This window comes from Orbicella faveolata, unplaced genomic scaffold (genome assembly GCF_042242905.1).
Source record: "Orbicella faveolata isolate gen_17 unplaced genomic scaffold, um_ofav_v1 contig_12, whole genome shotgun sequence".
NCBI lineage: Eukaryota > Metazoa > Cnidaria > Anthozoa > Scleractinia > Merulinidae > Orbicella > Orbicella faveolata.
The window spans coordinates 1,484,371-1,509,781 of record NW_028301539.1 but is presented as its reverse complement, the minus strand read 5'-3'; the positions used below and the strand labels follow the sequence as shown (position 1 = coordinate 1,509,781).

The 25,411-nt window shown below is 39.1% G+C and overlaps 1 long non-coding RNA gene and 2 pseudogenes across 3 annotated transcripts; 1 reads left to right on the top strand and 2 right to left on the bottom strand.

The window, feature by feature from the left end:
• The first annotated feature begins 381 nt into the window (after window positions 1-381).
• LOC149116058 (ATP-dependent RNA helicase DDX19A-like) lies at window positions 382-25,018 on the top strand (annotated as a pseudogene). Its single transcript, XR_016203440.1, has 10 exons — window positions 382-415; window positions 477-553; window positions 993-1,186; window positions 20,229-20,321; window positions 21,538-21,640; window positions 21,887-22,001; window positions 22,098-22,275; window positions 22,855-23,092; window positions 23,627-23,803; window positions 24,528-25,018. The product of XR_016203440.1 is annotated as an ATP-dependent RNA helicase DDX19A-like (transcript).
• On the bottom strand, window positions 2,107-6,158 carry LOC149116060 (uncharacterized; annotated as a pseudogene). Its single transcript, XR_016204847.1, has 2 exons — window positions 5,579-6,158; window positions 2,107-3,184 (listed from the first exon to the last, which is right to left on the bottom strand). The product of XR_016204847.1 is annotated as an uncharacterized LOC149116060 (transcript).
• Window positions 12,040-13,501, bottom strand: LOC149116059 (uncharacterized). The gene is made up of 2 exons (XR_016204850.1): window positions 13,242-13,501; window positions 12,040-12,475 (listed from the first exon to the last, which is right to left on the bottom strand). It is a non-coding gene; the product is annotated as an uncharacterized LOC149116059 (long non-coding RNA).
• Window positions 25,019-25,411: the final 393 nt, after the last annotated feature.

The following is a 25,411-nucleotide window of genomic DNA, read 5'->3' as shown; positions in this document are numbered from 1 at the left end:
TCGTTTGACGCTCGATCGATTCACGTATTGTGTTCAGGTCACAATAACCGGTGTAAACAATCCGTTCCCAGATTTCCGCTCTATATGCTGTGGGATTTGGTTTTGACTTCATACACTATAAACAGTCTGCCTGTTTGCTGTTCAACAAATAAACTCCTAAAGACATGGCTAGGAAAAGCCAAGTTTTTTTGCCTACGTTTTAACTCGAAAACAAAGCAAAACCAGCGACAAAAATACAGAACCATGTTTTTCTATTACATTGAAGGCCACATGCAAAAATTCAGCTAATTTGGAGCAAGAAAAAAGAAAAGCAACCAAAGTCGTCACTTATCCCCTTTTATGACTAGCTTCTTCATATTTCGAAGCAACATAACGCTCCAGATGCTCCGATCAGAAAATGTATTTGAGTTAGGAGGTATAATAAATTTATTTTAACACTGTTGACCACTGCTGATATTTTAAATCTCACTTGCCAGAAAGACAAGAAGTGAAGCCAGGATTCTTCCAGAAACATTCAATCTACAAGGACGTTGGCGAGGATGTGAGAAGCAAGGTAATGATTGTGCACATGGTAAATGGACATCCTTGTGTTTATTTATAACTTAAGCTATTTGGCTTACTTATGTCACTGGTCAGGAAGAGTTTTCGCCTGATAACAGGAGTTCTGATTTGTTTTCCAATTGGCCCAGTTCAAGCACTGTAAAATAGTCTTACACACATAATCTCCAATTCAACTGTATGTTTTGGCATTCTGAATAGACTTCCTGGTGGTTGTCTTGTTTGAGTTTTGTGCACTTAATAGCACTGAACTTTATGCTGTCAGGCAAAGTGAGCTGCAAATGGGAATTGAGCAGAAAGGGGGCGGCAGGAGGTGAAGATTTCTCCCAATCATTAGTTCATGTGTTAGTCTCACACTTGTCATCTGGTAACATGTTTGAAGCCAAAGCAAAGAGCTTGTTAGGACATTTGGATATAAAAGTTTCTTTTATTAGGTCAATCAGCTGGAAATAGATAACAGTAGACCTCCAACTGGGACTTCACCTTCTGAGGAAATGCCACTTTGGAATGTGGCACTTCTGCAAATTCTAAAGAAGAAACTGGAGCAGAGGAAGAATAATGTTGGCGTGCAGCCAAATGATCCCAGTTCACCTTTTTACTCGGTCAAATCATTTGAAGAATTGCCTCTGTAAGTACCCTTACTATTTTATGCTTCCTTTGACTTTTGACTTTGACTTTCCATTTTTATCCATCTTAAAGGCTGTAGTCGCTCAAGACATACAGTAGTTTACTGTGCATTTCATAAAAGAAATCTGTTGTTTTAAAGGGCTTTCTCTCAGTTTAAACCCAAGATCTCTTATGTGGGTGTTCTATTTTTAGCTGGCCAATCAAAAACCAAGTTAGTCTAGGTGGTGGAGAAATCAGTCATGTGACAATAAATTGCATGTGCGGTTGTCAGCGCTAGCAGCCCTTTGATTGGCTTGCAGATATCTTTTAAAAGTTTGTCAAAGTTATTGAAACTTTTTCCATGTGCTTCATTTTCCATTCTGAATAAGAAGGCTTCAGTTAAACGCATTGAAACAGTCCGCATTGTTTAAGAACCGTGTCGCGACTGTATCTAGCCTGATTTGTTAAGCACTCCGGATGCGATTGCTCTCTAATCTTGGAATTCTGTTACAAGTCGTTTTTCGTTCAGCATTTAAAGGTCAAACTGACAATACTGTGAACTGCTTTCTACAGTGTGTTTGCCTTGGCTACTCTATTAACTCTCTAAACGAAAGGCGAAGAAACAAAATAACAACAATAAAGTCTGGGGTAAATGGGAAAGGGCTCGGAAGTGATCCCTTCCAGTTAATAGAAATTTCCCGCACTGGAAAAGGTAAATGTACAAGGAATATAACAACAACAAATAATTAGGGAGGGGAAGGGGGGGAGTGAAGCTACGTTGTGCACAAGCACATGGCGAATGAAGTACGTAGAGCGCATGTCAGAGAAAACTAGTACCAGTCCTCTCCCCCTTCCTCCAGAGTTAAATACAAATAAATGTAATTATTTTAGACTTAACTTTATGAACGAAAGGCGAAGAAACAAAATAACAACAATAAAGTCTGGGGTAAACGGGAAAGGGCTCGGAAGTGATCCCTTCCATTTAATAGAAATTTCCCAAGGGAGGAACGACCTAACCCCAGATGAAAAACAGAGCAAGGAAGAAAATCTAAACAAACAAAGCCAGCCGACTAACTGCTTGCATTCTGTCTTTAACTGGGATGTGAACATAAGATCTATAAGCATCTGACTGCCAGTCTCCTAAGCGTTTGATAAGTTCTGCTGGGATTTGAGCTTGAAAGGCCAGAGTGGCCCCGCCTGATCGAAAACTATGTCCGCTAAATTTAGATGGATCTAAGTTCATCGTGGTTGCCAATAATTTAAGTAGGGAGTTAAACTTTCCATACGTCAGAGGGACCAGACCTCCCTTGGTTGAAGCTGGGATGACAAAGGCTGGGCCTGATAAGGAGGCTGGTACTAAGCTGAAAGCATGCTTGAGAGCTGTATAAGGGCAGAGTGGGTGCTGGGCAATGTGTGGTAAAGGTATAGTCAAAATGCGCTGACTAAATTGGATTGTTTTTGACCATCTGTTGATAATGATGGCCCAGTCTGTAAAGAAGAAGATGTCCCCTCGACGCAGATGCTTTGATGGGCTGAAATGTGTTAATCCTCTGCATAGCAAGTTAGCTTTACGTAGGAGGCTGATGAAAGCTACCAGACAGACTGCCCAAAATGTTGCATGCAAAGGATCATCTAAGTTTAAGTGATTCTTGAAGGCTAACAGGATCTGAGGCGTAATTGGTTTCTTTTGGGATACTGATAAACCTTTTATACATTTAATTCCCCAAAGTATAGTTGCCAGCTGAAAATTGTTTTTGGTTGGGTCTGCAAGTCCATGTTCAAGATGAAGGATGCGAACTGCATTCAAATAGGCTGGGATGGAGGATGCTGAAAGTGATCTTGCTAGGAAGGCTGTGTAGCAGTTAAGGGTTGATACTGATGCTGGGATAGGCTGGTAACCATAGTATACACAAAAGGAGAGGTATGAGCGGATTTGACTAGGTGGACTTGGTAGTAGGGGCATATGCTTGACGCCGGAAATTGATGACTTCGCGGTCAAGTTGCTGCTGATCCTTTGTATCTAAGGAGTGCAAGAGACAATGAAGACATGTGAGATTCTAAATCATATGATACAGGGGATTCGGAGAGCCATGCCTGGAATGTTGGCCAGTAGTGTACATTGTCAAGGCGTGAAACACTATCTGCTAGGGTATTGGTTGTTCCTGGAATGTGTTTGACTAACAGGCTGAAATTGTAATACTCCTTAAGCCAAAATAGAGAACGAATCCAGTCCATTATTACTGGGCAACAGGTTGAACCTTTGTTTAAGATAGCCGCAGCCACCTGGCTGTCTGACTTGACGACCACTTGATAACCTGACCAAAAGGGTGCCCAACGATGGGCTGCCAAAATGATTGTGAATGTCTCCTTGTAATTGATGTGCAGAGAGCAGAGAGCTGGGTAGTCTGAGGCCCAGTTAACATACATCCAGTCAGTTTCCCATACGCACCCCCCACCAGACAGGGAAGCATCCGTAAGCACTGCTGTAGGAAGTTCTGGGGTTGCTGAGGGGAACAATGTTTTACAGTTGTGTGCAGGTAAGAGGGAGGTCCACCACAGGAGGTCAGCTCTGGCGCATAGGTTTAAATAAACATGGTGGTGCGGGCGTTTAACAGCATTTGCCAAGGTGATAAGACGCCTGAGAAACGTGCGGCCCCCTCGAACAACACGTGCTGTCCAATTGAGCTTGCCAATGAGTCAGAGGTGAAGCTTGGAGCATTTACGTTTTGAACTGGTTTCCTTGAGAACGAATAACAACTCAGATACACGATCCTCTGGGAGGCGGAGTTCACACTTAACAGTGTCAATTTCAACTCCCAGAAAAACCAGACATTGGGCTGGGAAGACAACTTTTGTCCAGTTGACAGTGAAGCCAAGAGACTCTAGTAAGTTTAGTAGAATGTCAAAAGCTGCTTTGCACTGAAGCTGAGTTGGTTCAATGATGAGGAAGTCGTCCAGGTACGCCAACACAGTATACCCTCTTCGGGCCATCATTCGACAGACTGATTGTGTAAGGCGATGAAAAATTATTGGAGAGGCCCTGGCTCCAAATGGGAGTCGCTTATCATAGAGGTAGGTAGAATGTTTAGAGTCCTTGAAACACCAAGACATCCCTGTAACTTGCCAGCTGTTGGGGTGAGTACCAACACTTCTGTAAGCGTGTTTTAAGTCAACTTTTGCCAACCAACAACCTGGTTGACAGAGGTTTGCTGCATCATCAACAGTAACATACTTGTAATGTTCTAAATCCATGTATGAGTTGGCATTTGCCATTAACAGTCGGCTGCAATCCATGATCATCCGTAATTCATTCGAGTCCTTTTTAGGTACAGCCCCAAGTGCATTAACGATTATGGGCATGTGGGACTTGTCTGCTACAGCAAAATGGTCTTCTTGAAGACCCTTAACCAGTTGCGCTTCAATTTGATCTTTAGCTCCAGGTCGTCGAGCAGATTTATTGTTGTGTGTAAAGGCATGTGAGACCATTGAATCAGGAGGGAGTAGCTGAAATCCATTTTGAACACCATCGAGAATAAATTTCATGTCCGGGTCATTTGATAGTTCTGCTGCCCAGGTCCCAAAAATTAAGTCTGTGGAGACCTTGGCTGCTTGGGGCTGCTGCATAGATTCCAAGAAGGCCCCTACTTTAATAGGTAAACTTTCCCCACACTCTGCGGGACAGCATGTCATTAAGGCGGGATCGGTCCCTGCATGTAACAATGTGGTCGAGATATCTCCTGCTAGTTCTGCCGTTAAAGTACAATTTGGAGAGATCTCTGCAGTTGAGTGTGGGTTCAGTATTGGGGGTCTTGAGCAGTAGCAGACTGGTGTTGCCATTGTGGGTGGGTTCCCATACAATGTGGTTCAATGCAAACATGATCATATCTACAGGAGGAGCCAAAGTGGCAACCTTCACGCCATTGGAATTCAAAGCAAACCTGCTTCCCTGTTGCTTGGTTTATGACTGGGCGGGACGCTTTGCAAAGAGGTGGGCGTGTGGATGTGGGAGTTGATGGATCTGGTCTGGGAAGCGTTTGATGGGATATGAATTGGCTGTCAGATCCCCATTTACAGCTTGTGGCAAATTGCATTTTGCAGTACAAATCATCATACTGCATCACTTTTGGCAAAGGGTAACACTATGCTAGTTCAGCAATTTTTGAACTGTACACAATATAATCGAGAATTTCCTGGGTGGACGAAAGAAGGCCATCTTTCATGAGAGTATGGATAATGCGAAAGTTAGCCGCTGACCACTGTGGGAATGAAATTTTGTCAAGGGATAGCTTCTTTTCTTGAGGGGATTTTAACACAATTCTAACATCACCAGAGGTTCCAAGCACGGTCTCCTTATCCTCCTGCAGAATGATGGGGAGGGAACTAATGAAATCAGGTATAAGTAAAGGACGTTTACCTCTTGAAATAGTGGGCTCTAACAGCTGTTGAGCTGGATCCTGCTCCTCTTCAGTTAAACCCAGTAAAACTGGATCTCCCAAAGAGTCCATGAGAGATTTAAGCTCCGATTGAACGGTAGGATCTTGCTGAAGGCTTTTTAAGGTTGGTTTTGCGATAGGATTATCATTAGGTGTTGTTGTGATCGTCGTCGCCATCTTGGGGGTACTGGGCTGCACTGAATCTTGCTGTAGCTTCAGCAGCTCGAGTTTGGTACGAGTGAGGTCCAATTCTAGCTTCAAGTTCTGGTTTCGAAGATCTTCTACCGCTCTCTCTTGCTCTACAGTGGACTGCTCTGCTTTAAATTTTGTCGGAGAGAGGTCTTTGATCATGGACTCAACCTGACTCAGTTCACGTTCAACTGCTTTGCTCATCTGTTGTGGTGTTGATTCTGCTATGAAGCCGTCGATGTCGAAATCTTTCAGTTTAAGCGGAGGTTTTGTTCTCCTGCTGCTCTTTCTAGAAGCCATAGTGTAAACATTGAGATACGTATTGTAAAGAGGAACTCTGGAAAGAAACTTGCGTTGAGCGAAGCTACGTTGTGCACAAGCACATGGCGAATGAAGTACATAGAGCGCATGTCAGAGAAAACTAGTACCAGTCCTCTCCCCCTTCCTCCAGAGTTAAATACAAATAAATGTAATTATTTTAGACAAAAAATATCAAATACTAACCAGAAAGATCGAAATTGAAACAGCGGCACGTTCAAGCATACATGCTGCGAGAAAGTGTCGTCCAGTTAAAACTTTAGAATGTTTAGCTCTAGTACATCATGTGGCTAGAAAGATCCATTTATCCATCTCTCTGTTATGGTTCGATCTCAAACTCGACAGAAGTTGAATTAAATTTGTTTAGGTTAATTCTTAATTGAGCAATCGTTCATTAGGCTGCTTTGAAATTTTTGCTGCAGCGATTTTGAATGCATGCTTGTCATTTGTTACTATATGAGTTTTGTTCACTGATAGTTCATTTTGTTCCAAGAATGAAACGATAAAGAAGCATCAGTCACTACTGGAGGGTGCCATGTGAAATGTATGTGAAATGTATGTGAAATGACCATGTGAAATTACAGACATTTCACATGGTTATTTCACATCATTTCCATTTGAAATGACCATGTGAAATGTTGTCCTCCTTTCCACATGGTCAAAACATGTGAAATCAATGTGAAATTTTTTTAGATCAAGTAGTCATAAAACATGTGATCATGAAATGGGTGTGAAATTTCGTAAAACACAGGCTAAAACTATTCCGGAACACACAAAAAGAATCTGGAATGAACTAATAAGTATGCGATAAACCAATCACAGATCGCTAACTCATTAAGTTGACTTCACTGTACTGAATAAGTATTTACCAACCAATCAGGAAGTAGGATGAAGACAGGTCACCAAATTTGAACTCAATGAGTAGAAGGACGACTTCTTTAGTACAAAATAAACCCAATCAGTACGATTGTGAACTTAAAAAGTCTGCCAACAGCAAATCAAAAGCTAACATTCAGAATGAAGCGTTCGTGTTCAGCTTTGCTCACCAAAATATGGCAAAGAAGGTATTAGTTGTCAATCATCGTTTTCCTTAATAAAAGCGCGTTGATAAATTGTAGCGCGAAAAGTTGTCCTGAATATTATATCCTAAAATGTCGCATATGTCAAGAAATTAAATAATACAGCATTTAAGTCGTATTGATGGCAGCATTTTCGGCGAAAATTGTGCTGTCCGTTGATGTATTTTCAACTTAGGATAAACGCGGCCTCGATCGCCTTGGGTTATCAACAACCTCCCGAGAAAACCTACAATCCGGCAGAAACAAATATCTCAATTATTGGAAAGCCGTTATTTCTAGCTTAGTTTAACCTCGCATTTAAGTCGGAATTTACAACTAAATAAATTACGGTATCAATTCTCATTCTAATTTACCAGAGCTCTGTATTATTCACGCTTACCTTGGAAAGTCGGAAAACCCTGCCGCCACTAGCGCATCGAATTCAAGGTTTTAACATCCATCCTCATGACTCGAAGCATTAGTTTTCCCTCGATGTATATGATATATTTCCCCTCACTTTCGTTGGATTATCAATAATATTGATACACTGGAGAAACACAAGTACTTGAGCACAGGTACATGTAAGTTTTTAATCGTTCAGCCTTTGCACAACATTGAGCACTCGACACGCGACGAAATTCGAGACTGTTCACGCAAAAGAGTACGTCACTCAGCAGTACGTCACTCTTCAGGAATGAATGTGAAGGTGTCATATGACTTAATTTAGTGCCCGAAAACTCTCACCTTAGTATTAATTGCCTAAATTTCCACTTGACGAAATACTTCTGGGACTAAAAGTGACGTTGCAAGTAATGGCTAAGTCGCTTCTATAATTGTTTTCAGGGGAAGAACCAAGAATATAGTAAACAAGTTATCATATTTCACAGACAACAATTCGTCCCAACACCACGCACTCTATTTCTTTGTTTGTTACCACTGATACTTTCTACTCGGTAATCTTGGTGTGAAAGAGCAAGTGATGGCAATGTTCTTCGAAAGGTCCGTGAAACAGCTCAAAGCATCTAGTGCAGAGCAGTGCTTATATTTTATTGCGAGAATATAATAGTTCACAATACAGGACCACAGCTATGTGCGTCTATGCCGCCATTGTGATGCTCAGTACTCAGTGAGTGCAAATGATACTCTTTAAGTAAACCCAGAAGAAGACTATCAAACATCGACAGCTTGACTGAAGATCGAGAATTACGCTTAACATTAAGTCAATCGCTATCTCGTACTCAATGAGTACAAATTATACTCGTTAAGTAAAACTAGTAGCAAGGCTACTGAAGATCGAGAATTACGCTTAACATTAACTCAATTGCTATCTCGTACTCAATGAGTACAAATTATACTCTTTAAGTAAAACTAATAGCAAGGCTACCGAAGATCGAGAATTACGCTTAACATTAACTCAATTGCTATCTCGTACTCAATGAGTACAAATTATACTCGTTAAGTAAAACTAGTAGCAAGGCTACCGAAGATCGAGAATTACGCTTAACATTAACTCAATTGCTATCTCGTACCCAATGAGTACAAATTATACTCTTTACATGTAAGTAGAACCAGTAGTAAGACTACTAAACATTGACAGCTTGACTGAATATCTATAATTACAATTGAAAATGAAAAGGTTTCACAATTTCCTTTTTAATTACTTTACAAATTGCTACTTTTAAAGAAGGCTACCGAAGATCGGAAATTACGCTTGACATTAACTCAGTCGCAATCTCGTACTCAATGAGTACAAATTATATTCTTTAAGTAAACTAGTAGCAAGGCTACCGAAGATCGAGAATTACGCTCAACATTAAGTCAATTGCTATCTCGTGCTCAGCGAGTACAAATTATACTGAGTTGGCGATGTCATACTCAATGAGTACAGTAGATTTTTTCTTTGTTGTAGAAAAGCGAATATTTTTAAGCCGTGTTTCTAAATAAATTTTTCATCTATTCATCGCAGTTGAACGCACTGAGTACATGATTACGTGACGCAGGGAACTGCTTGGAACATAAGAAGTATTAGAAGAGCACTAAGTTATAGCCGAGTGCTGCGCCAGTTTCTCGGGCCAAATAAGTCTTATTCAGTTTGTGTTATACTCTGCATTTCAGGTAGCAAAGAAAAAGAACGAGATAGAAACAGGGAATAGAAAAAGAAACGGCGACCAAGAGGAATCAGAACAAAGCAGAAATATAACGGCAAAGAGAAATAAAACAGCTTAGCAAAGAAGTTGAGGTTGCAACCGTTTGTTCTCTGTAACCGTACCGTATTGCTTTTTACTTACACAGTATAATGTATAGTCACTGAGTTTCACATCACCAAAGATTCAACTGCAAGTAAAATTCTTGGTCTTTGCTCATTGCTGTTCTTGACAAAAAAGAGCGGTATAATTTGTACTCATTGAGTACAATGTCACCACAGATTTATCTTAAAGGATAATGTTCGGCAGTCTTCATCATAGAAGCACTAGGCATGATGCTAAGACAGAATAAACCCGTATCAGTGACATTTCCAGGGCCGCTTATTCGGTTGCTTAGCTTTATCAAGATTTAAGATTTAAGCGTAATTCTCGATCTTCGGTAGCCTTGCTACTAGTTTTACTTAACGAGTATAATTTGTACTCATTGAGTACGAGATAGCGATTGACTTAATGTTAAGCGTAATTCTCGATCTTCAGTCAAGCTGTCGATGTTTGATAGTCTTCTTCTGGGTTTACTTAAAAAGTATCATTTGCACTCACTGAGTACTGAGCATCACAATGGCGGCATAGACGCACATAGCTGTGGTCCTGTATTGTGAACTATTATATTCTCGCAATAAAATATAAGCACTGCTCTGCACTAGATGCTTTGAGCTGTTTCACGGACCTTTCGAAGAACATTGCCATCACTTGCTCTTTCACACCAAGATTACCGAGTAGAAAGTATCAGTGGTAACAAACAAAGAAATAGAGTGCGTGGTGTTGGGACGAATTGTTGTCTGTGAAATATGATAACTTGTTTACTATATTCTTGGTTCTTCCCCTGAAAACGATTATAGAAGCGACTTAGCCATTACTTGCAACGTCACTTTTAGTCCCAGAAGTATTTCATCAAGTGGAAATTTAGGCAATTAATACTAAGGTGAGAGTTTTCGGGCACTAAATTAAGTCATATGACACCTTCACACCATTCCTGAAGAGTGACGTACTGTTGAGTGACGTACTCTTTTGCGTGAACAGTCTCGAATTTCGTCGCGTGTCGAGTGCTCAATGTTGTGCAAAGGCTGAACGATTAAAAACTTACATGTACCTGTGCTCAAGTACTTGTGTTTCTCCAGTGTATCAATATTATTGATAATCCAACGAAAGTGAGGGGAAATATATCATATACATCGAGGGAAAACTAATGCTTCGAGTCATGAGGATGGATGTTAAAACCTTGAATTCGATGCGCTAGTGGCGGCAGGGTTTTCCGACTTTCCAAGGTAAGCGTGAATAATACAGAGCTCTGGTAAATTAGAATGAGAATTGATACTGTAATTTATTTAGTTGTAAATTCCGACTTAAATGCGAGGTTAAACTAAGCTAGAAATAACGGCTTTCCAATAATTGAGATATTTGTTTCTGCCGGATTGTAGGTTTTCTCGGGAGGTTGTTGATAACCCAAGGCGATCGAGGCCGCGTTTATCCTAAGTTGAAAATACATCAACGGACAGCACAATTTTCGCCGAAAATGCTGCCATCAATACGACTTAAATGCTGTATTATTTAATTTCTTGACATATGCGACATTTTAGGATATAATATTCAGGACAACTTTTCGCGCTACAATTTATCAACGCGCTTTTATTAAGGAAAACGATGATTGACAACTAATACCGTCTTTGCCATATTTTGGTGAGCAAAGCTGAACACGAACGCTTCATTCTGAATGTTAGCTTTTGATTTGCTGTTGGCAGACTTTTTAAGTTCACAATCGTACTGATTGGGTTTATTTTGTACTAAAGAAGTCGTCCTTCTACTCATTGAGTTCAAATTTGGTGACCTGTCTTCATCCTACTTCCTGATTGGTTGGTAAATACTTATTCAGTACAGTGAAGTCAACTTAATGAGTTAGCGATCTGTGATTGGTTTATCGCATACTTATTAGTTCATTCCAGATTCTTTTTGTGTGTTCCGGAATAGTTTTAGCCTGTGTTGTAAGCAACTGATCAGCATTTTGATATATATAAATGATAAATTAAAATAAATTAAATTAAATGTATATATGTGTGTGTGTTCAAATATATATAGCAGGAATTGAAATTAAAACGATGTGAAATAGATGGGAAAACATTCGAGTACATGTGAAATGGATGTGAAATGACAAAAAAATATGTCAGATCATGATCATGCATGATCAAATAATTAATTAATTATAAATGGGATGGGGATGTATGTATAATCCTAGCAATGTTAAATAGCCATCAAAGCATTTTAATCACATGGACACTGACCACCCTTGTGAGATAACTTTAAGAATTCCTAGGAATTCCTAGGAAAAAATTCCTAGGAATTCCTAGGAATCTAAGGTGTGAATTTTCACGGTAATTCGGACTCGGAATTCCTAGGAATTCCTAGGAATTCCAAGTTTACATAGAGCTGACTTGGAATTCCTAGGAATTCCTAGGAATTCCAACTGAAATATACTCACCTTGAAAATTCCTTAAAATTCCCAAAAATTCCTAGGAATTTCTGAGAATAACTTGGAATTTGTAGGATTTTTTGAGAATAGGTTGGAATTTTTTGGAAAATCTGAGAAAAACTGGGAATTATTTGTAGGCCAGGCAAAATTTTGATGATTAATGCCCGGCATTAAAATAACAAATAAAGTCACTGATATCACATCAAACAGGTGTTAAATCAATGGTTTATTACATTGGTTTTCATGAATTTAAACATAAGAATAATTATCCTGTTTCTTTTTCATTACATCAAGAATCAAAAGTTAAAAAAACAGATATAAAGGTCAAACTTTTACATGTTTGATAAAAAGAGAACTTTTTCAGATAATTTACTTACTTTTTTAGTTTTCAAATCCAACAATTTTCCATACACAAGATTTTAGCTTAAACTATTGTTATTATGTGGAACAAATCTGGATTTTCATGATTGTACAGAATCAATGATAAGAACAAAATTGAAACATTCCATAAAATTAAAAAAGGCTGAGTTTGGGCAAACTTAGCTGCTGTTCAGTTATTTCTGTTGATTCCGTAGCTTCTTTTGTTGCCGTCTAATTAGGGTGTCAACAGCTAGCCTCTTCATCTTCATCTTTGTTGTATGACATCTAAAACAAAACTAAAAAAATACATTACATTGTGATATATATGAGGTACTGTAAGACTGAGATCCAAATATTTATGTGCTCACAGTTTAATACATGGAGCTAATTAAGACCTGACTGTAAGCTGGTTGAAATGTTAAAGGAGAAGACTTGATAATTGTGAAGGTGCTTGTATACCATTGATAAATATGTTACATAAATCTTGAGCTTACAGTAGATTAAATCAAGGTTTTCCTTCTTCTATAAGTGTATCAACAACTCTCGAATTGGAGGATATATATCACGGTTTTTAGCCAAATTTAGACATTAGAAATATTAAAAAAGACACTTAAAACATTAAAGGAACATTTAAATAACAGAGTAAACACAAAAGAATATACGGATCGACAAAAATTGAAGATCAACACGGATTGCCATACAGTCAGGCTGAAACACCCAGGAGATATTATCAAACTCATGCACACTGTGGCTGCCTCGTTGGAGTTTTTGTCAAGAACTTTGACTGGGATCAGAGAGAACTGCTATATTTGTTTCGTTTGAACAAGTGTGGCAAGAGAAACAACTTGTTATTCGCAAATCAAATTGTTTAGGCACACACTCTGGGCAACCTAAATTGTTTAAACTTTGCTTTAGCCAGAATTCATTTCATGCCATGACTGAGTGACCCACTCGTGTATGATTCGTGATGATAAAGTTCATTGAAAAGCTTTTGTCTAAATACAAGAATTTACTTTGTATAATGTAAGGTTACTTGAATTTGATTACTCACCAAATAATTTTGTATACGGCTAATCTGTCCTTTGAATTTTTCCCCGTTGAAACATCCACAATAAGACTTTCTTTTAGCTCCAAATCTTTGCCAAGAATAACTTGTTTCTCGATAATGACACTCACGCTGTTTTCTTCTGGTCACAGGACCGCAGCAAAAACCATTTTGATATAATTTTGGAAGTGAAATCTACTAAAACGCACAAGCGATCAACCGTTAACGATGAATTCAAAGATGGGCGCCAAAAGAGAATGAATAAAGTGATCTTTGTCACATTCAGTCACTACGATAATCACGTGAAAATTCGCGTGCTGTGATTGGTGCAGTCGATCAGTTGAGGAGAGAATGGAAACAGGAGAAGAAGGAGAGAGAGACTGGCAACGAGGTTGCCGGACCAGTCACTTTCGATGGCAATTCTGTTTCCATTTGCACGCTGTTTTGGTGGTCTTTTGAGAGATGGGTCTTGCTTCAAAAGGAAAAAACTACACAAACTTTTTACGAAGAAATCAAGGAGGAAAATGGAACGTACTTTAAGTGGTTGATCTGTTCCCGACGGTTGTCAAGATAATAAAGGATCGTGAGGCACTTACATCAAGTTCGCTGCAAAGGTAAGGAATCCAGTTTTATAGGGATTTTCTGTTATGATAAGCTATAATTGTAAATAAATCAAACTAAGCAATGCATTGGGTGCTCTTTAAAAACCCCAAAAGCCGAAATTCACCTAAAAGGTTTAAGATCGACTTGAGGAAACGAGATAAATTCTGCGAAATAAGCTTAAGCTTGTTGTAAGTCCACCAAATCTATTTTCAACACCCAGTCAGCACAATGCAGCAAGTATAAATTTGCAATGCTTGTCATTTTTCCTTTGAATTATTTATAAGTATTAACATGATATGAGATCTATAGTCTTTTCAATACATCAAGATGTAGGTTTTTTTTATTTGTCATTTATTTATGTCAGTTATTTATTTGTTTCCCACTGACTCATAATCTTTTTGATTCTTTTGATTTTGTTGTGTCATGAATTAAAGTGACTGTGAGGACAAGGAAATGCAAGAAACATATTGATGATCCCACTATACCCATACCAAAATCTACAAGATTCGACCACATAAATCGCTTAAAGCAGTCTTCCCAGGCCAGTTGACGTCATCTCCCTCCCGTGCATCCCTTTTTCCTGGAGATCATTTCCAGCACCATGAACAGGACACCTCAGAGTTTTCCGCTCACCTGAGTGAGATGGCTGTTGGCAAAAATGTTGTGGATGACTTTGATGGATTATGAAGTGAACCTTTATGCAAGAATTGAAGCTTCACAGAAGCATTTGATGAAATTGAGTTCCCTATACCTGCAAAGACTACAGAAATACCAATTGATGTAATACACAACAACTCAGATTTGTCCACAGACAGTGATTTAGATAATGATGTTGAAGTTTCAGTTCCGACTCCTCTGAAGAAATTGAGAACTCTTACACTGATGGCCATTCACTGGACTCCCCTGATGAAAGTGAAACTAATGGTTCCCGAGAAAAAAAACATTTTCTGCCAAAGAATATGCCTGTATGGCTATTCTGGCCTTAATTTCAAGACATTGTATGACAATGACAGGCTGCTAAAGATATCCTTGTTTCAATGAAACTACTGGTAATTTGTCCAGAGAATGTCACCGTACAGTTTTACAAATGTACAGCAAGAGTGTGGAAACTGTGAGCTTTTCATTTATGACATCTGTGAGAAATGTCTTCCTCTTTTTCCTAAAGTCAGAAAGGATCAAGTCAAAAATTGTTCAACAGTGGGCTGTGATGGGTATGTGTGTGAATCTACAATTATATTAAATATATACATGCACATATATACTTTTGGTTTTATTGAAATTGTAAATAATATATATTCATTTATGCTGACAGATTTTTTTGCTTAATCTATTTATCAAATCTAAGAGCATCCATTTTTCTATCAGTTAAACTCTGGGTGTTTGATTTAAGGGTCCATACGGGCACATATACACTAACAAATCATGTTGGATCTAAAAAGCAGTGTTATCAGTGCTATAGCTTTATGTTGAGTTGTCAGACTTAAACTGGAATTAATGGACATTTGTTTGGAAATAATTACCTTGGAGCTTGACAACAATAAAAAGGTATGGAACTCCAGAGAAATGATCCTGTTGATTTTTACTAATTCACAGAAACTGATTCATGCACTGAGTTCATCTTTAATTTTGACATTTTGGGAAATTTACAGAAATTTCCAACAATGTTTCATGTGTTTTAGCTATTCTCAAAACTTCCTAGATATTCCAAACACATTTTTTAAAACAGTCTGGAAATTATAGGAGTTCCTAGGAATTCCCAATAATTCCCAGTCATACTTTTCACTATTCCCAAATATTCCAAAATATTCCAAAATATTCCCAGAAATTCCAAGGTCTTGGATTAAGCATAATTTGCATGACTTGGAATAACTTGGAATTCCTAGGAATTCCCAATAATTCCCAGTCATACTTCCACTATTCCCAAATATTCCCAGAAATTCCAAGGTCTTGGATAAAGCATAATTTGCATGTCTTGGAATAACTTGGAATTCCTAGGAATTCCCAGACTACTGGGAATTTATTTCGCAGGGGCATATAATTATCAAGATTGAATGATCATGATCATGATCATGAGTGAAATTATATAGAAATACATGTGAAATGAATGTGAAATCATACAGAACATTTCAAACATGCATCTTTGTAAAGGTACCCTAAAAAAGTGTCATTCACTTTAATTTCCGATGGTTTAAGTTTGGTTAAACTACTTCATGAGTGAAGACAATAAATGAAATTCAAAAACAGCTGGCTAGTCATAGGCACTGATATTGTTTATTACTTTTTTCCTTATGTACAGCTCATGATCAGTGCAGGTCGGCAATGTATATTCTCTTCTTATAAATATTTATACCAAAATAAAGTAATGTTGCAATCATGAAATACATATGCTTATAAAAAATAATGTTTGGAAATCCAATACAAACATTACATAGGGAGTATCTTACACAAGACCAAATTTCAGTCTAAGATGTCATACACGATTGCAATGGTGTACCTAAAACTAAAAATAACGTACAATCCAGTCTATAATTATTTAAATAATTCCATACAGCACTCATTAAAAAAAAATGTCAGCAACAATAGAGAAAAGCCAAGATCGAGAGGAATTATGGGTTTTTGTAATCCATATCATGCTCATAACACGTACAGTACATACATTTTGGCCAGACTTGTAAAGAACAAGAAAAAGACATACTTGAAAAATATAATTGAATGCAATTTGTCTATATATTTTTATATATTTCAGTTTAAGGTTTTGACCGTAATTTCTCTCGACCTTTGCTTTTTCCTTTTAACTCTTCAGCACTAGTGTAGTTTAATAACTGACAAAGTCCTCATTCTTTTTTTGAGGCCGATGTCTTTTTGGTGGAAGTTGTTCCTCAACTTCAGTGACAATAGGAACATATTCCCAAGATGGTTTCTTTCTCTTCTTGCCAGCCTCACCCAAACCTTCACCAGCAACAACACCCTTAACATCACTGCCAGCCCTCTTGTTTTCCTTTTACATTTCCCATTTTGAAATTAGAATTTCACATGTGGATTTTGTCTTTATGTTATTTCACATCCATTTCACATGCTTGTGATGAGTTATTTCCATTCCACAGCAATTTCACATTCATGTGAAATATGTTTTTCTATGCTAGAAATATTTCACATGTGTTTCACATGTTTCATTATTTCACATCATCAATTTCACATAGTAAATTTCACATGTTTTGCACTTCACATCCAGTTCACATGGTATTTCACATGTTGCTGCCCAGTAGTGAGTATTTATGACTGTGGCTGGTTATCTTCGCGATCAACATGGTATACTTTGTGAAGGTGAATTAATCAACATGACACGAGCGTGGGACAAAGAAAAATTCTGAGTCCCCGACAGGAATCGAACCCATGACCTCCCGAACACCGGGCGGGTGCTCTATCCACTGAGCTACGAGAACTCATGGAGAGCAAGGTCATTTAACTGAGTTCATATATGACAGGTGTCCTGCATACTGCTAGGATCAACGCTATCGAATTCATCGAGAGTAGTGATAAGTTAATAAAGATGGTGAATTTTAAGCTCAGTAATGAAATGTGAAGGTGAATTAATCAACATGACACGAGCGTGGGACAAAGAAAAATTCTGAGTCCCCGACAGGAATCGAACCCATGACCTCCCGAACACCGGGCGGGCGCTCTATCCACTGAGCTATGAGAACTCATGGAGAGCAAGGTCATTTAACTGAGTTCATATATGACAGGTGTCCTGCATACTGCTAGGATCAACGCTATCGAATTCATCGAGAGTAGTGATAAGTTAATAAAGATGGTGAATTTTAAGCTCGGTAATGAAATGTGAAGGTGAATTAATCAACATGACACGAGCGTGGGACAAAGAAAAATTCTGAGTCCCCGACAGGAATCGAACCCATGACCTCCCGAACACCGGGCGGGCGCTCTATCCACTGAGCTACGAGAACTCATGGAGAGCAAGGTCATTTAACTGAGTTCATATATGACAGGTGTCCTGCATACTGCTAGGATCAACGCTATCGAATTCATCGAGAGTAGTGATAAGTTAATAAAGATGGTGAATTTTAAGCTCGGTAATGAAATGTGAAGGTGAATTAATCAACATGACACGAGCGTGGGACAAAGAAAAATTCTGAGTCCCCGACAGGAATCGAACCCATGACCTCCCGAACACCGGGCGGGCGCTCTATCCACTGAGCTATGAGAACTCATGGAGAGCAAGGTCATTTAACTGAGTTCATATATGACAGGTGTCCTGCATACTGCTAGGATCAACGCTATCGAATTCATCGAGAGTAGTGATAAGTTAATAAAGATGGTGAATTTTAAGCTCGGTAATGAAATGTGAAGGTGAATTAATCAACATGACACGAGCGTGGGACAAAGAAAAATTCTGAGTCCCCGACAGGAATCGAACCCATGACCTCCCGAACACCGGGCGGGCGCTCTATCCACTGAGCTACGAGAACTCATGGAGAGCAAGGTCATTTAACTGAGTTCATATATGACAGGTGTCCTGCATACTGCTAGGATCAACGCTATCGAATTCATCGAGAGTAGTGATAAGTTAATAAAGATGGTGAATTTTAAGCTCGGTAATGAAATGTGAAGGTGAATTAATCAACATGACACGAGCGTGGGACAAAGAAAAATTCTGAGTCCCCGACAGGAATCGAACCCATGACCTCCCGAACACCGGGCGGGTGCTCTATCCACTGAGCTACGAGAACTCATGGAGAGCAAGGTCATTTAACTGAGTTCATATATGACAGGTGTCCTGCATACTGCTAGGATCAATGCTATCGAATTCATCGAGAGTAGTGATAAGTTAATAAAGATGGTGAATTTTAAGCTCGGTAATGAAATGTGAAGGTGAATTAATCAACATGACACGAGCGTGGGACAAAGAAAAATTCTGAGTCCCCGACAGGAATCGAACCCATGACCTCCCGAACACCGGGCGGGCGCTCTATCCACTGAGCTACGAGAACTCATGGAGAGCAAGGTCATTTAACTGAGTTCATATATGACAGGTGTCCTGCATACTGCTAGGATCAACGCTATCGAATTCATCGAGAGTAGTGATAAGTTAATAAAGATGGTGAATTTTAAGCTCGGTAATGAAATGTGAAGGTGAATTAATCAACATGACACGAGCTTGGGACAAAGAAAAATTCTGAGTCCCCGACAGGAATCGAACCCATGACCTCCCGAACACCGGGCGGGTGCTCTATCCACTGAGCTACGAGAACTCATGGAGAGCAAGGTCATTTAACTGAGTTCATATATGACAGGTGTCCTGCATACTGCTAGGATCAATGCTATCAAATTCATCGAGAGTAGTGATAAGTTAATAAAGATGGTGAATTTTAAGCTCGGTAATGAAATGTGAAGGTGAATTAATCAACATGACACGAGCGTGGGACAAAGAAAAATTCTGAGTCCCCGACAGGAATCGAACCCATGACCTCCCGAACACCGGGCGGGCGCTCTATCCACTGAGCTACGAGAACTCATGGAGAGCAAGGTCATTTAACTGAGTTCATATATGACAGGTGTCCTGCATACTGCTAGGATCAACGCTATCGAATTCATCGAGAGTAGTGATAAGTTAATAAAGATGGTGAATTTTAAGCTTGGTAATGAAATGTGAAGGTGAATTAATCAACATGACACGAGCGTGGGACAAAGAAAAATTCTGAGTCCCCGACAGGAATCGAACCCATGACCTCCCGAACACCGGGCGGGCGCTCTATCCACTGAGCTACGAGAACTCATGGAGGGCAAGGTCATTTAACTGAGTTCATATATGACAGGTGTCCTGCATACTGCTAGGATCAACGCTATCGGATAGAGCGCCCGCCCGGTGTTCGGGAGGTCATGGGTTCGATTCCTGTCGGGGACTCAGAATTTTTCTTTGTCCCACGCTCGTGTCATGTTGATTAATTCACCTTCACATTTCATTGCGGAGCTTAAAATTCACCATTTTTATTAACTTATCATGGTATACTTTGTTGTTAAAACCAAATTTCACAATGTTTATTATTGTTGATAATTAATGAATCATGCACTGCCAGATAACAATTCAAAGCTGCTCTCCAAACAGAATTCTGTTCTTTCAAAAAAAGAACAATTAGCTATTTATTATTGACACTTACATATATATTTTTCCATTTTAATATTATTCTTTCTCTTTTCCCACCTATTTTTGTATATATTTGTAGTTGTCATTTTTTCCATTTTTAACCATCTCAGGCTGTAGTCACACGGCCAAAAGCTCACATGTTTAAACTTAATACATAGCCAGTGAACATTTTTATAAATTTTTAGCATTGATTTATTGTTTTATTTTCCATGTATATAACTTTTTAGGTCAGAACAGCTTTGCCGTGGTCTATATGATATGGGCTTCAACAAACCATCCAAAATTCAAGAAACAGCCTTGCTGAAGCTTTTGGTAGACCCGTGAGTATGGTGTTAAAATGTTACACTTCTTGAATGTAAAAACATTTTGAAATGGTTCTGAAAAGCTAAACCGTTACACCACAAGACCATATGTCCTTCTAGATTTGCTCTAGTTTCATCTAACAAACATTTTGACAAAGACAGCAGCTTTCAAGTGGGTTGTAAACTATTCTGAAATTTCAACAAGAGAAGAGGCTCTGCCATTCTGATGAACGTAGACATTTCTAACAGTTCTTAAACCCTTTTAGGTTTGCTATTATTTTCAAAACAGTTAGTTACTCTGGAATTTCAAATGGTCCATTGATAAAGTGATGAACTAAAACAGAAGTAGAAAAAATGCTTGAAAAGTGGACCCTTTTGTTTTCCTTTGTCTAGGCAAATAATAAGTAATTGTGCCAACTCTGTAAAGAAACCCTGAATTTAACAAAACTGCCATTTTTTTCTATTTTCTGGCAAAAGAAGTTATTATTCTGGTGACCAACACAAGTTTCCAGTCTCAGAATGCAAAAAGCAGGCTCAAATGCAGATTATACTTGATGTAGAAAGCATGTTGTGTCCCCCAAACTGTGCTGTGATATTTCAGGGGTTTTACATGAAGTGCCAATCAGTTTCATTCATAATAACATAAAGTATTTGCCTATCTTGCCTTGTATGACTGAGAATCATGCAGAAAACCTGATTTGTCTTCTATACTTGGCAATGATTCACATAGCGTAAAGTCCGCAATGTTGGTTGTAATTTATGTGACGTCAAATTTCAAGTACCCTTGCAAAATTGTGAATGTTGGTTAAAATGAAATCAGCCTTTTTGGGTCACACAACCACTAAACTGCATATATTTGGAACAGTTGATACAATGCAAAATCCCCTGATACTTCACAGGAATTTTGAATTAATACTATGTACTTAATATATATTGTGGTTGTTTTTTATGTAACGTCCGCGACAGTGTTTTTTTGCTCTATATTTCTAATGGAAATCGGTCAATTGGAAAAATTGTATAGCCCACTTAACATGTCAGTAGGCACAAATATGTTCATAAATGGAAAACTGGATAACTCCTTTTTATCCTTTGTCTGTACTAAATTAAAGTTTCAAAATTGAGTCTGAATGTAACGTCTGCGACGGTGGAATTGCCCTGTAACATGTTCCTTTTAAGGACCAGTCCCAAGCAACTAAACTGGTTTTATGTTTTGTTTGGTTCAATCGATATTTAGATTCAAAAACATGATATTACAATCTCAGTCTGGAACAGGAAAAACAGCAGTCTTTGTACTGTCCATGCTTTGCAGAGTAGATGCAACAAAAAACTTCACACAGGTAAACTTCCAAAAGTATTTAATTATGATAATAATATCGTAATCACTCATGCAATAAATAAACAGTACTGTTAAGTTGCCGAGGAGGTAAGGGAGGGTAATCTAAGAGTTGTTTTATGGACACACTTGAATGTCAACAGAAAAGTTATTATTATTATTATTATTTGTTGCTGTTGTTGTTTACATGTGCTTGAAACAATTTGTTGATTTTTCTTCTGTTGTGTTGTTGTTGTTGTTTCTTTATAAGGCGATCTGCCTTTCGCCAACATATGAGCTGGCATTGCAGACAGGCCAGATGGCAGAAAAGATGGGGAAGTTTTGTCCTGAGGTTAAGATTGGTTATGCAGTGAGGGCAGAAAAAGGTAAGAAACTTCCTCCAGCATCCAAATATGCCATAGTTGTCTCAAAAGCTGATCTTCCTTCTAATGTAATTTATTACGAATTTTGTTTCCCTTCAGTGTCAAGAGGCCAGAGAGTGACAGATCATATATTATTTGGCACACCAGGAACCCTGCTTGACTGGATTTTACAACACCGTGTTATCGATTCAAAGAAAATCAAGATGTTTGTATTGGATGTAGCCGATGTCATGATTGCTTTACAAGGACATCAAGATCAATCTATCAGAATTTACAAGTCAGTAAACTATTCTTGGAAGGTTACTTTCAGGGATTATCACTTCCTTGTGCTTCTCAGGAAAACATTTTTTGCAAAATTTGGAATTCAGACTTTACATCTGGGAACAAATTTTGTTGCCTGGATAATTCAAGTTCTGTCTGGTATTAATTATTTTCACGATCAGAATTTGTAAATAACAACCAGGAGATGTAATGTTGCCTTGTTTGTTTCAGTCATTCACTCTTTCCTGTTTCCTGAGTACTTTGGCCAATGTTCATAGACAATTTTACGATAACTGCAGAAATTCTCGCGTGCTCATTGGTTAATTTTTATTGTTAATAAGCGGGCAGACACATGAATTTATAATTTATATGGTGCGTAAACGAGCGAGAGTGGACAATTTGTCAATTTGTTATCGCAAAAGACAAACTGATGTGGATCCACAGCTACTTTGACAATGTTATGACCAAATTCATGATCAATAACAGGACAGACGCATGAAAAACTGACGTCAATTTGTTAAATTGCATGTGAGAAAAATCGTTGATGGGTTATAGCGCATGAGAGTTTTATACTTCTGCTTCTTTTCCCACACAGGACATTACCAAAAGATTGTCAAATGCTGCTGTTCTCTGCAACTTATGATGAAGAGGTGATGAAGTTTGCAAAATCAGTCGTGCCTGATCCACTCATCATTTGACTTCGCCGGGAAGAGGAGAGCCTGGATAACATCAAACAGTTTTACGTGGTGTGTCGTGATAAAGAAGACAAGTTCCAGGCCCTCTCCAACATGTATGGAGTTGTGTCTATAGGACAGTGCATTGTATTTTGTCATGTAAGAACATCTTCCTTGTTGTAAAAGGCCATTAGTTTCGGTACTACTTAAGTTTGTCAAACCAGGGCTGAGTCGTTTTCCTTTACCTTACAGTGAGTCAGGTTTTTGTAATCATTGGGGGAGCAGGGATAGCAGAGTGGTGAGAGCACTTGTCACCCACCAGTGTGGCCCGGGTTCGATTCTGGCCCGGTGCCATATGTGGATTGAGTTTTTTGTTGTTGGCTCTCGCCTTGCTCCAAGGGTTTTTCTCCGGGTTCTTTGCTTTTCCTTCCTCCACAAAAACCAACAATCCAAATTCCAATTAAACCAGGATAGAGGACCTGCATGAAAATCAGCTAAGACTGATGTGGCTTCCTCTCTAAATATTATAATATTTTTTATTCTTAGGGGTACAACCCAACTTTAATTTGAGGATAACATTCATTAAAACAATTGGGTACAGGGTGATCCCGACCATAGTTCCCACCACAGCTGATATTTCATGACTTTATTTCGTTTATTTTCTCTATGACAGTTGTTTTTCTGTTATTTCAGACTCGTAAGGCAGCCTCGTGGCTGGCGCAGAAAATGACAGAGGATGGACACGCAGTGGCGCTCTTATCAGGCGAGATGACAGGGGAGCAGCGTATAGCTGTGTTCAACAGATTCCGTGACGGCAAAGAGAGGCTGCTCCTCACAGATATGCCCCTTTGGGGCTTAGATGTCGAGCAGGTAAATAACGCGCATGGATCTGATCGGTAGCTGCCGGTTTCGCCCCATGGCGAGTTCGCCCCTACCGAGTTCGCTCCCACATCGATTCAACTTGATCGAGTTCGCCCCCAACTAGATCGAGTCGCATACAGAGACTCCCTGGTGGTGGCGAGATGACCGGTACCCGTTTGACTTTGTTGCTATGTGCGCGCCGGCTGCAACAAGCGAACAATCATCATCTAAGCTTGTCAAATGTACGTAGACTGAAATGGTTCTTCGAAAACGTTTAATAACTCGATAACAACTACGTAAATACGAACACAACATTTTGGGGCGAACTCGAAATTGAAATTTTATAGTGGGGGCGAACTCGCCATGGGGCGAAACCGGTATCATTCTGTCCCAGATATGGGCGAGAAGGCGCCATGTACCTCTCCAACGGCTTAACAGGATTGTTCGAGAAGGCAATAATGAACAAAAAACAGATGCAATGAGCGTAGCCCTTAAAACAATAGAACTATGATAGCGAGAGCTATTAAAATGGAATTGTGTATAGGTTCTGAGGAAGTGTGTGGCTTCTTGTGGGTGAGGGAAGAATGGGGGCGCACTATATAAAGGCGTCGAAAGAGGGAGAGAGGGGTAGCGAATGGGTCGTGAATGACTTCGGACGACATCTTGCTTTGCTTAACGATCAATTATATATCATTTTAGATAAATATGATAGTCATATGGTTGCTTATTGCAGGTAACAGTTGTGGTAAACTACGACATGCCCGTTGAGCCCACAGGCAAACCAGATTTCAAAACATACCTGCACAGGATTGGCCGGACCGGCAGGTTTGGCAAGAGTGGCATTGCAGTCAACTTTATTGTTGATCAGCGGTCGATGGCGATCATGAAGGAAATCGAAGACCACTTTGGAAAGAAAATATTACTTTTGGAGACCAATGATGTTGAGGCATTGGAGAAACTAGCGTAATATGATCACTGTTTCAAGTGGTATTTCAGCTGCAAGACATTTTTCAAACTTATTTGAGACTTGAATTCAAGACATACAGTAGTTTACCGCGCATTTCACAAAAGAAATCTGTTGTTTTAAAGCGCTTTCTCTCAGTTTAGACCAGAGTTATGGCGGTGCGTGACATAAAGCCACGATCGCGCATGTCAAAAAATATATATTCTTAGTCATTTGAGAATTTAAAGTAGTCTGAAGATTAAAGTGTTTATGTAAATGTACGTTTGTGCAGTACAGATAATCAGTGGCCTAGATAATCAATGTAAATTTCAGATGGTTACACTATTTTCCGGCCGCCATATTGGTGCACCAAAGAGGTACACCAACATGGCGGCTCCAACTGGGCTCTGTAATTTTGTGCGAAATATTTCGACAACTATCTGAAGTTTAAGATAGTGCAGAGGCCTAAAACTTGAAGAGGTGTTTTCTTTATTTATTTGCTAGAAGTTCTCATTTTCTTGACTCCATTTACTTTTTTGTATTGCGTGACAGTTAATAACGATCATTATTATATGGCTAGCTCCGTGACCGGCAAGATGAACCAAGTCCTGCGCTGTGATTGGCTACCCGAGCGTGCAAGATGGAGCTATCTTGCCTGCTCGGGATTATCTGCT